Here is a 9,119-nt window from a genome sequence, read left to right as displayed (position 1 = left end):
AGATAAATTAATCTCTTATCAACGTCATATAGGACATCGCAAATGTAATTGTCCAATTTGTCCTTTGTTCTTTGTTTCCACGCAGCGGTGCGGCAGCCTAGCTGTTTAATTTATGCATGAGTAAACGTAAAGAAATAAAGAACGAGTCTTTCTCTGTCTGTTCGTTGCTATCGGTTTTCCCTTTTACACGAGAACGGAAGTCCTAACGATCCTCAGAGTGAATAAGTTTGTGAATGGATAGCAATCGCTCTCGTCAGTGGAGACAGCCGTTACTATTGTTTTTAAGCGATATACACGTAATGTGGACAAATCCTTAGTCACTGATGATACACGGAGGAAAACCTTTTGTAGCAAGGGAGAGAACAAACAACAAATTAACTCAACCCATGCATGTATGGTGTCGCTTCTGAGATATCAACCCGGGCTGCATTTTCTGTGCCAACCTTTATTCCTATTCCCCCTCAAGCCTACACATACGCCAAAAAAAACACACTTCAACACAGCCCAAGTTTCATAGTATTTTATTTCTTACGCCTTTAAACTATTAACATGACAAGGTCTGATACAATTGAATGTTTCATTTCTTTCTGCTTTCCCCGGCTACTCTTTCCAACGATGTTGTGGTCTAGCTTTGTCTTCTAATACCAGGTCGCAATCTAGTTTACGGGCAGCTGCACAAACACTTCTTCGGTACATTGGCGCCATATCCTATAAGGAAAAGATGTGTTTAACACCTGTGGGAGGTAGTCTATTGATAGGTTTAATTATTATTGTTATAATTATTATTTATTTATTTATTTATTTTTATTAATATTAATTTTATTATTATTATTATTATTATTATTATTATTATTATTATTATTATTATTATTATTATTATTATTACTTGAACTTTTCATAGGCAAAGATTTCTTAGCCAAAGGGCAACTTCACAAGGTAAGCAAAAACAACTTTACAGGCAACAGTGGCGCGTTACCTCAGAATGATAAAATCACAAATTATTATACTTCAAGTTAAAAGCTATATTCGTATGTTTTTGATCGTGAAAAGTTACCGTGTTTCTTTTGCCTTGTGGTAGTGGGCCGGAAAAACACTCTGTTTCCCTGAAGTTAGTTATCGTTAAGACAAAGCACAGTAAGAATGACAAGGTGCCAAGATTCGACTTCATCTTAATCCGATCTGTTCGGTGCCTTTCTCTTTGGGAACAATGTTTTGCTATCGACAAAAACGTTTGCCTTTTTATACTCTTAGGGCTTTCTTATTACATATTTAAATGAATTGCATCTACATGTAGTTATACTTTCTTTCGCTTCTGTTTTCGTGTAGACGACAAAGATGACATAATTACACGAGACAATCTGCCCATGGTCATAACTTTAATATATTTTTTCCCAATTATATATATTAGCGTTTCTCGAACAGCTAACCTTGGTGCTGCTTAAAAGGGCCGCCTTATATTATCGAGTCTTTTTTAATATATATATTTTTTTCATCCGTTTTTCCTCTTAGTGTGTGTGTTTATGTTAATTGCCAACTAAACAGTTACGCTATTACTTGAGAAAGAAAAATATTACTTAAACAACGAAAACAGCCCAAGGTCATTTGAGGTTTCTACCTAAAATAAAAACCATAACTCGTCTATAACTCGTAACAGTAATAAATAATAAACGTACTTGAGGTCGATGGTACGCTCATTTTAAACTACTCAAAGCTGTACAAAAGAAGAGAAGTTGAAACAAGGATGTGATGTCACCGGGGATCGAACTCGGGACCTCGCGCATGCACTGAAGATCGCGCACTATCCAACTGAAACACCTTGCTCCTAATGTGAAGCGACACAATTAAGCAATTGCCAGTGGTTATAAAAAAAAAATTATAGATTTTGAGCGTGGGTTTAATGTAAGTCTTTATCTTATGTCACTTTACCACCTTTTCCGCCCAATAAACACACAGTAATTATAATAATCATGTATAAAGAAAATTAAAAACGCTAAAACGGACCCGCAAAGAGCAGTATTTTTATTCAGTGACCTGGTAAATACATCCTTTTAAAAGATGTTTTAAATTGAAGGATTTAATACCTGTCCAGTTTACTTCTCACTCATTCTCCTCATCTTCTTTCGAATTCTGCTGGTTCATTGGCGTCCATCTAGTTCCCATAACAGTTCAACATGCTTGCAGCTTTTCATGAATTCTGCCAGTATTCACCCGTCTCTCCTGACAGAAAAACTGAGGCCCAGTTTACATAGTGGTGGGGGGACCCCAGATAGGTGAGCTAACCCGCTTATTAGGTGGGGTAAAGCGCCTGTCTATATAATCTCTCATTATAATTTGATAAGGACAGGCGGGTTACCCCACCTAAGCGGGTGACCTAACCTGCCTGGGGTCCCCCATCTCCATGTAAACGGGGCCTTAACGGCATTTGCTATTCTGCACCATTCTCATTACATTGGCTTTGGTTACTGCCTATATAGTTCTGTATATTCCAGTTGGTTAGGAAACCAGTTTATCGTTTTTATGAGCTGTTATGTATTACATATACTTCTGTAAATTCAAGAGTCGTTTCTCTGAACCGTCATGTATCATCGAGAGTTGTCCTAAACTGGTACATTAGTTTTAGAGAGCCAGGCTCTAGCTGTGGCGCTGTAAAAGAAATGAGTTGACACTGAAACAACTGTCTGAATACTATATTGCTGCAGTACCCTGTTTATTTTTGAATACGTAACGTGTGCATTCTACCACTTGTATCTCGCCCTTAAAAAGGATGCCCATTGGACAAATCAGTGGAAAAATATTGAATTAAAAATAAATGAATAAATAAGAAGACGCGACACTCCGTATCAAATTACAAATTCTTTATTTTACTTGCTCGTTTAAAATAACGTTTAGTTAATTTCATGTTACAATGAAAGCCAAGGCCTTATCCCGTTTAACCCATCTAATATTTAATGTAATATTTCTTTTCTTTTTGCCACGTGGTTACATCTCCTTGTTCCTCGTTGCAAACCAGTTCCCTTGCAGCTTCACACAAACTCCGTCGATACTTCAGCACTGTTATCTAAAAAAAAAAAATTTAAAGAGAATATTTAAAAAGGAACTCGTTTTTACAGCCTAGCGCTGGACGGTAGACAAAACTTTCCAAATAGTAAGTACATTAACTAAAGTAAACTAGTATACATACTAAACTCCAGATAGATCAGCTGATAGTTTGGTACTTCATTAAACTGTATTTGTTATTGTTCTTGTTACTTGTGTTGTTGTTATTGTTGTTTCAAAGAGCAGGTATCACGTATTCTCGAGGGAACGCTAAGGCAATGACACTGAGTAATGGCCGCAGTTACTTTACCTCTCTATCCTTTCCCTGATTCTTAGACGGACTATATTTCCGACAAAAAGGAGGGCATTGTAGATATGTTATACTGGCAGCTTTTTCAGTTATAAAAGCCACTACCAGAAAGGTGCTGAGTAGAATCGCGAAAACTCTTGATTCCATTATCTTAAACAAGAATATTTTCCAATGTAAAGGCTGAGGCTGAGGTGATACGATGACGATTTTCACGATATGCCCTATTTTTTGGTGGTGTTTGATTATTATTAGGGTTGAAAGCTAACAACTTGAAATTACAAGCAATCATACCTCTAGTGAGGAAGATTAAATTCTTCTTTAGTAGCATTAGACCAACTTGTCGTTCATAAAATTGTGCTTCAAGATACTAAATGCCTAAATGCTGCTCAAATTAAACAAATTAAAAAGTTGTGTTTACTTAGCTTCTATTAGTAACATTACTGTTAGAAGAACAATTAAGTAAAATGAGAAAGTCAATGCACACGCGAGCTTAAACTTTAAATATATAAAAGATAAATATTGACAGAAAAAAATACAAGCTATTCTTAAATTGAAGATCTCAATTTTAGAGCCTATTGATAAAGGTACCCAAGGGATTCTAAAAAGGAAAAAAATCAAATAAAGAAAAGTAGGCGACCGTAGATCGGACGTTGTTGTTGTTGTTTTTGCTTTGTTGGTATGTTTTTTCTTTGTTACAAAGAGTAGGTCTCAGATTTTCTGTAAAACCTCCTTTTCGAAAAACGCAAAGGCAATGCTAGCTATGGCCGCAATAATTTTACCTCTCCATTTTTTCCCTTTTCCTTTTACAAGGGAGACGAAGTTGTGTAGCTATTATACCGGTAGCTTTCTCAGTTATAAAAGCCACTACCGAAAAGGCGCTCAGTAGAATAGCGAGAACCCCTGATTCCATTATCTCAAACATGAAAATATTCCAATGTATATTGAATATAGACGCCTGCTGCCTAAGCAAACGTGCGCTGAAAGCTGAAACCGAAGTATATATTTCATATTGGTAACAATCTCGTCGAAATCTTGAAAAGTAAAGTCTTGTAGCATTTTAAAGAGGACTATGCCTTTTTAAAAGATTCATATAAAACTACATGAGGAACTTCTGGGAGCTGGACCTTATGGTTTTCACATGATTGAGGCTGGTAAATAAAACGTCAAATCATTATAAATGATAAAGATTCTAAGTAATAGGAGATATGCAAGATGGCGTCTTTTTACTACTAAGACCAGAATTCAATTCTTTTTTTTCTTTCATATTCAAATTTGGTAAAAGAAACTCTCATTTGCACAACAATGAAAAAGCCTGGAGAATTCTGGTATTAGTAGTAAAATGACGCCTTTTTGTTTTGTTTTGTTTTGTTTTTTTTCTTTTCTTTTCTTTTCTTGTCTTTGTTTTTTATCGTGCAAATGGCCTCTCCAATAGCGGATAATTCACTAAGAAACAGTCTCTGATCCTAGATTCAAGCTTGAATTATCTGTTCAAGAATTGCGATTATGTATTAACAAATTAAAGAATAAATTAATTCTGTTATCAACGTCATATAAGACAACCCAACTGTAATAGTCCAATTTGTCTTCTGTTTCCAGGCAGGGGCGCGGCAGCAAAGCTGTTAATGCATGAGTAAACGCATTGCCAAATAAATAAGGAACGAGTTAACTGCTATTTGAAGATGAAATAACCGAATTTCTGACTAAAACGCAACGGAATAGTTGCACTAATACTCAGCGTCATTTAAATTGATTGTAAGTTGAAATTGTTAATTGGATGTCAGAAATGATCATGCCTAACTGTTTCACGGTGAATACCAGATGTAGTCGACCTTTAGTTACTGTCAACAATTAGCTTATTCTCCCCATCCCCATTCTCCGCACTGTGTGAAATGAGTTGTGTCATGGTCCCGATATTAGTCGATACGAACCCGTATTCTTGAGAAAAACGGGAGTATGGAGAGGTATCGGGTTCCAGACACGCAGCGTATACATTGAGTATCAGGACCCGTATTTTTCCTGAATCGAACTTTTTCCGCGGCATGGAATATCCGATATCCGGACACGTCATTGAAACGCGGCGTGTCGAGACCTGTAAACGTCCTTATTTTTCTAGATTTGCCGAGAATCATGGAGTGCCGTTGATGAATGCTACAATTTTTGCGTTTCATTTTCACTAAAATTCCGCGCTACGGATTGTGTTATCCTAATTTATACTCCAAACGTTCACGACACGTGAAGATTCTATTCCGTAGAATGCGATGAAATTCCACGATACGTGAAGTTTCGAGTGTTTTCTCTTCCCCGAAATTTCATGGTACGTGAAATACCAGGGACTCAAACACCACTGGAATTCCACGGTTCATGAAATTACCGATGTTGAAATCGTGGCAAAACTCCCTGATACGCGAAAATTGCAACACGTTTATTGTACTAAATTCGACGATACTTTCAACTTCCATGCCTGATATTGAAAAAGTGATACCGCCTTTTCACTCCATTGATACCTCACGATATGTTTCCTGGTCAGCATTGAACTTCATTGCATTTCAGGGATTTATTTGTGGGGTTGCAGTATTATACTGAAAATGATTTTTAACAGTTCCGACCATTCTACCATTTTTATCACCGCCCCAGTCTTATTCACTTTAACTAATTGCCCAACGCATGAGGGAAAAACACAGGTTTTAAATCGCGTAACATCATTTATTTTAAAGTTCAAATACAGGAACAAAGTTTGATAATTCTGACAGGAAAACGTGCAAAGTTGTGTCAGTTGATAAACCTAACTCTAAAAAGTGTTCGGACATGTTGACAATTCATTCAAAGAAATATACAAGGTACAGTTGCAAGGTTGATTGGAATATTCAGAATGAGTGATTTCAAAACATTTCAATTTTTTCTAAAAAAAAGTTTTGCAAAAATTAAAACAGAATTCAAAGTGAAGATACTAAATTTAATCAAACAATGGCAACAACTAGAGAGTAATCAATCCATTCTCCATCCTATGTTCATCATCACTGCCACTCCTTAAAGTAAAGGAGAATGTGGGGAGGGAGGCTGCAGTGGAGGAGGATGTACTGGTGTGACAACTAGCTCCACTGCTAATCAATGACAATGGCCATGCATGTGAACTAAAGGGTGGTTGGCTTGTAGGTGGATCTCCTTAAACTCTGGGGTTTGGAAGAATTAACCAAGGAGCTGGCATCTAGCTGCTGCAGGGTCTGCTTAACCATCTGTTCGCACCTTCATCTGTTTTACTAAAATCTGCAAAGCACAGTCATTGAAAAAAGTGAGCAATACCCAGAAATTAGAGCCCAAAATAGTGCTTAAGGTAGTTTATTTTTGTACATGTGTATGAACCTCTTTACTACCCATGCTTATAATAACATCATCAACAACAACAATAATAATGATAATAATATTGTGATGTTAAGGATAATAAGACTTTCAAATTTCTTTCGGATTTCTGTATATAATATAAACAGAAAGGAAGCTGGATCACAATCGCCTTGACATCGTGTGTGTGGACCAACAGAACAAAAATTGCCTCATCACTGATATTGTATGTCCTTGTGACAAAAGGGTGGACATCGAACAAGAGATCAACAACAAGTATAGTCAACAAGACTTAGTATCTTCATCTGGCATGAAGATACTACTTGTGAAAGATGAACGTGTAAAAGTTGCCCCTTTCGTTTTGGAGCACTGGGTACTATTCTGAAGAAACTGGAGGTGTAACTGAAAAAACATAAATAATTCTGGGATTGAGTTGGCACTGCACTTCAAAGAACAATCTTGCTGAGATCAGCAAGAATCCTCCAAAGTGTCCTTGAAGTTTGCTTGTTGCCACCCAATCAATTCAATGGGTTTGAAATTTCTGGCATTGACATACCTGCTGTGAGGCATGCACAAAAATAAATTTGGAATTGAAGGAAAAAGACAGGTGATTGTCCTCAATAACATTATTATTATCAACAGCCGAACAAAATAAGGGTACTAATAGACCTTTTTACCGATACGGTGGCCATATTGAATTAATTCAATTTAAGGAGTATTATAGGATGCCCAGGGGACATGAGCACATTTCGCTTGTATTTTGGAGCGCTTTTCGTGACATTTTGTTCTTAAAGTTTTCTTAGAATAAGATTCTAATGGGAAAAAAGATCCTTGTGCCATGTTTGGATGTAATCATGATCACCTTTTTCCCAAGAAATATACAGTGAAAGACCATATTTCTAATGCTGAACTAGAAAAAGGCGATCATTATTACATCCAAACAGGGTACAAGGATCTTTTTTCCCATTACAATCTTATTCTAAGAAAACTTTACGAAAAAATGTCCCGAAAAGCACTCCAAAATACAAACTAAAAAAAAAAATTAATGTGCTCATGCCCCCTGGGCATCCTATAATACTCCTTAAATCGAATTAATTCAATATGGCTGCTGTATTGGTAAAAAGGTCTATTAAAAGCAGTTTACATATACACTGTAGATAAACTATCTCCAGATCATACGTACAGCTATTTCATACATTATTTTTTTAAAAGGTTAATTTGCACAGTGGTTCAAAATAATATTGTCTATCTTAAATGCACAAAAAATTTTAACTAACGGTAATTTGGACAAAACCTGGAGCTGAGATACAGTGTTTTTGAAAAAGCAAAGCCGAATTAATGAAGGGTGAAATGAAATGTAATGCTGTATTGGTATAAAATAGATTCTCAATAATTGCAAATCTATTTTGTCAATGCAGTTTTTATAAAACAGCTTGTGTGTTTATAAATCAAGCACTACACCTACTGGAAAACGTGACTGCATGTACAGCTACAATGAAGAGGTCCCATAACAAAATACCATATTTATTTGATTAAGTGCCTTGCCTGGGTGCTCACTAAAGTTTTGCACCTTGAGAGTGGGCTATTATTCAAGTCGGTCACTTTAGTGCGTGTATTTGGGCTGGGTGTTTAATGAATTCTCACAGTTTTCACCAAAAGTAATTTGGTTGGAGATAGAGTAATTTTGTTTGAGTTCCAAAGCAGATTTTTAACTGTTCATTGAAAGTTTCTTCAAAATACTGTACTAAGAAAACTTGGTCTCTTAATTTAGTAGAACTTAGTCTTTTTCAATCTAGCTGGTATGGGGTAGGCACTTATTCGAGGTTAGGAGATAATTCATTTTTTTTCTGCCTATAAGGTGGAGGGTTATTGGAGGTGGGCAGTTACTTGAGGTTGAGCACTTTATCAAATAAATAATAAGGTATTCTATTTTCTTTTCAGCATTTGTTGTTACATGTAATTACAAATTCTCAGTAACATTGACTTTTCTTCTATTTTCTGGTACAAACCCCTCAACCCCAGTGTCACTTACCTGCACAATATTGTATAGTGCTCCTAAGATGTTTGCCTAGTATTGAAAGGAAAATCAGGAATCAATGAAGTTCACTTAATTACTTTTAACTGTCACTGCTGCCTTAATTACCCACTGAAATGTAAGATACTGAGTATTTACAAATTAATGTACAGGGGCTGTGCCACCACGGTCTTACTTCACTTTGTTAATATTAAACAATAAATGGTGTGGGATGAGGTTTTGTGATAGCCAGAAATAATCAAGGGAGAGGTTTGACTAAATGATATCAGCTGAGCCGAAGGCCGAGGCTGATAACACTTACTGAGACCTTGATTATTCCAAATATCACCTGGTCTCCCTGGTCTTGATCAATGATCACTGTAGTGTAAACAAAAAATCATAAGTTTTGTTGAAAATATACAT

At 36.2% G+C, this 9,119-nt stretch overlaps 2 long non-coding RNA genes across 2 annotated transcripts; both read right to left on the bottom strand.

Moving 5' to 3' along the window:
• Nucleotides 1-504: 504 nt before the first annotated feature.
• On the bottom strand, nucleotides 505-1,276 carry LOC140937550 (uncharacterized). Its single transcript, XR_012165488.1, has 2 exons — nucleotides 1,055-1,276; nucleotides 505-708 (listed from the first exon to the last, which is right to left on the bottom strand). It is a non-coding gene; the product is annotated as an uncharacterized lncRNA (long non-coding RNA).
• Nucleotides 1,277-6,028: 4,752 nt separating this feature from the next.
• Nucleotides 6,029-8,874, bottom strand: LOC140937506 (uncharacterized). Its single transcript, XR_012165481.1, has 2 exons — nucleotides 8,715-8,874; nucleotides 6,029-6,610 (listed from the first exon to the last, which is right to left on the bottom strand). It is a non-coding gene; the product is annotated as an uncharacterized lncRNA (long non-coding RNA).
• Nucleotides 8,875-9,119: the final 245 nt, after the last annotated feature.

The sequence above is a fragment of the Porites lutea genome, chromosome 5 (genome assembly GCF_958299795.1).
Source record: "Porites lutea chromosome 5, jaPorLute2.1, whole genome shotgun sequence".
In the NCBI taxonomy this organism is placed as follows: domain Eukaryota; kingdom Metazoa; phylum Cnidaria; class Anthozoa; order Scleractinia; family Poritidae; genus Porites; species Porites lutea.
Note: the sequence above shows the minus strand (reverse complement) of the source record. Positions and strands in the feature narration are given on the sequence as shown.